We start from the raw sequence: 3,825 nt of genomic DNA, 5'->3' as shown, positions 1-3,825 counted from the left end.
TTACAGTGTGTGGAGCCTGTCTGTAATGTTGTTGTTGCTGCTGCGATATTACTACTGAGGGTACAGTGTGTGGAGCTTGTCTGTAATGTTGTTGCTGCTGCGATATTACTACTGAGGGTACAGTGTGTGGAGCTTGTCTGTAATGTTGTTGCTGCTGCGATATTACTACTGAGGGTATGGTGTGTGGAGCTTGTCTTAATGTTGTTGCTGCTACGATATTACTACTGAGGGTACAGTGTTTGGAGCTTGTCTGTAATGTTGTTGCTGCTGCGATATTACTACTGAGGGTACAGTGTGTGGAGCTTGTCTGTAATGTTGTTGCTGCTGCGATATTACTATCAGGTTACAGTGTGCGGAGCCTGTCTGTAATGTTGTTGCTGCTGCAATATTACTACTGAGGGTACAGTTTGTGGAGCCTGTCTCTAATGTTGTTGTTGCTGCGATATTACTATTAAGGGTACGGTGTGTGGGGCCATGATTTGTGAACCCTATTGTTTCTGTGATATAACCAGAAGTATAAGCAAGAATTTTAAATTCCTAAATTCCTCTCAGAGATTATTTCCAGTCCTATCAGAACAGAATATTAAGTAAAAACTGTTATCATATTTGGTATTTCATCATGTCCTAGTCAGTCTTTAGTTTGCGATGTATGCCTGAGTTTATCATATGTTACAGGATATATGTATAGAATATTTGTACAGACAAACTGAATGTCTTGCTCTTAGTCATTCTGTATCTGCCATTAGGCAGTTGGCAAAATAAAAAATTAAAATATCGTGTGATTTGAGGTTAAATTCTTTGATAAAATACAATCAAACGATGTTAAAAATACACACACATATACATAACATAACATAACAGCGTTTTTAGATTCTTTGAAAAAAATTATATTTTCATGTGTTAATAAGTTTAACCAGTTTGACCTCAGCATGAGGATTCATGCACATTTAAATCAAATCATTCTGCTTGGGTGAAAATTTCTATATATTTAAAACTGTTTGTACAAACTGCCTGTGATGAAAATAGATAAGCTTTCGTTCATGTATTTGTTGACTGCGGAGGAACACAAAGACACATCACCCACCCCAGCCTTCTGTCAACCCCTCGCTGTGCAGAAATTCTGCTTGGATAATCTCTTCTCATTTACTCTCAATATACTCTAGTTCTCAGGAAAACGGTTCAGTGACTGTTTGTTATATTTGTTTTCGGGAAATGAACTGTCGCAATCGCATTCAGCTTTGTGGAAAGAACATTGAATTGCACATGCTTTTCCTGAATGTTTGATATAAAAGCATGTTGATTAATCTTTAAGGGAGTCTAGCATCAACCATAGTGGTGGCTAGACGTTAGAACACATGGTTAGACTGATGATCATCATCATAGCCGGAATGACATCATTGGTAATAGTTTTACCTTCAGTCATATTCGGACTGATTTCGAAAAGGAAATGCTACTATATTCGTGTTGTGTTCTGTCTTTAATTGTTTTGTATGTAAATATGTTATTGTGGGACATTAGGTGAATAGAAAAACTTTGTTAACAAATTCATTTTCATTCCACTGCGAAACACCGCTAGTCACCTCTTACGACAGGCGTGGGTTGCTGAAGTAAACTAAACAGTAGGAGCCCATTTTTTGTGTCTTATATAATCATGTGTTGCTGTGTCATCTTTGTTGTGTTGTATAACATGTATCTTTTAGTTGTCGTTTAATGCCACTCAGCAATACTCCCACTATATGATGTCAGCCTGTAAATAATCAAGTCAGGACCAGATGAACCAGTGATTGATATTATGAGCAACTCTCAACACCATCAGGGTACAATGACATATACTCCCTGTGGGAATAGGTCTTCAGCAACCAATGCTTACTGAAAAAGGCGACAATGCTTACTGTAAAAGGCGACAATGCTTGTTGTAAGAGGCGACTCACAGGACCAGGTGGTCAGGCTCGCTCTACAGCAGGCAGAGGTTGCAGGGGACCTATTCTAAACCATAATTCTACAGAGCCTGCATAACACGAGCAAACAGAGCAAACAGAGCTTCCTCATCCCAAGCTGATGTAAACCGTACATTCATGTTGTACTACTTGTCCTTCTCTGTGCTGTTGAGTTTGCATGTATTTTTAATGGAGCTTCAAATAATGTTACTCTTCAATAACTGAATAAGAAATAACCTTGAAAAGATATGAAATTGTTTTTCAACAATGCCTAAATATTTATTTTATTCAAATCATGACATATGTATTACAAAATGTGCTCTGCAAATATATTAATCAAACTAAGATAAGGGTATCTCAGCTTAATCTGGCCGGTGGAGTAGCCTAGTCTCATCGACTTTTGTCTGCATTAAGTAGAAAGGCAAATAAATGTTGTGTGGGTTGGTGATACTTATTCCTTCCTTGCTGTATCGACCATTACCCAACATTTAAATAAATCATAATCTTAGCAATTATGTTGCTGAGCAGGATATTAAAAGTTTGAGGAAAAGAATGAAATTATCAATTCCAGTGTTGACAGTTTTTTTGTTTCTGCCTAGCCAATAAAACCAGATCTGCCTCTCAATAGACAAGACATTATATGTTATTGCTGATATCTCATGTTTCCAACACATTTTTTGCATCACGTCAAATTGGATTCATCATAAGTATGGAACAACTTCCCTAATATGACGTTGCATGACAACAGGATAGGGCTGGGACAGGTAACTCGGGTACTCGGGTCGGGTGGGTCCTGAGTAGGACCCGGGTACCCACAGTACTACAGTCACGAGACATAATGTTTAATGACAAAAACTCACTAGAGCTCAATGGTTACACTACAAGTCGCTAATGTTCCCATTTCTTTCTGATGATGCACACATTCCTTTTGACTTGTATATGTTTGAGTAAAGATAAAGCTTCAGTCAACTTCAGTGTACACATGATTTGATGGTTTCATAAGAGACCATATATATATTATATGGTCTCTGGTTTCATACATATATCTAAACAGTTTTTACCAGGGCTACAGTTAAACTATTCCCAGTTAGACATTGTGTTCCCGACTCGAGACCTACAATAGGTACCCGGGAAGGGTCGGGTAATAGGGGGTTGGGTACCCGGGTAGTAAATTTGGACTCCTCCCAGCCGTACGACAGGATTGTACATTTCAAATTAAAACAAACTACCAAAGATGAGAGATCTTTCGGAGATCAGGTTTTGGGGCTGGTTTAACTTTGCACTCAGCAATATTCCAACTTTATGATGGCAGCCTGTATATAATCGACACTCCAGTACAATGCTGGGTTTATAGCGCTAGTCCAATGAGATACCATGCCGCAGTTTAACATGAATACCCCACTCAGACACAGTATACTGACTCCGAGCCGACCAGTCCTTGTATAAGCCCCTAAATGCCAAGCGCCAGACAAGGTAACTCTCTTTTGGTACAATGTGGCCTTGGATCAAACCACCGACCTTCCACTCCCTGAGCAGATGCTCTATCCACTAGACCACAGGGTCGGTCGGGTAGCCTAGTGGTTAAAGCGCTCGCTCGTCACGTCGAAGACCCAGGTTCGATTCCCAACATGGGTACAATGTGTGAAGCCCATTTCAGGTGTCCCCCAACATGATATTGCTAAAAGCGGCGTTAAACCATACTCACCCACTCACTAGATCACAGAGGCATTTACATAGGGAAGAACCATGCTCTTCATGCAGTATGTACTGTATAAATCAAACACAGTCAAGACTTAACAGCCTCACAGAAGGGAATGGAGGGAAAGGAATCAACCTCATCACTTTGTGGCTGTCATCATCAGCTGGTCAATGAAACAACTATTCTCTA

Source organism: Haliotis rufescens, unplaced genomic scaffold (genome assembly GCF_023055435.1).
Source record: "Haliotis rufescens isolate VD_foot unplaced genomic scaffold, xgHalRufe1.0.p SCAF_4, whole genome shotgun sequence".
Taxonomy (NCBI): domain Eukaryota; kingdom Metazoa; phylum Mollusca; class Gastropoda; order Lepetellida; family Haliotidae; genus Haliotis; species Haliotis rufescens.
The sequence above is the reverse complement of the archived record's forward strand: the minus strand, read 5'-3'. Positions refer to the sequence as shown.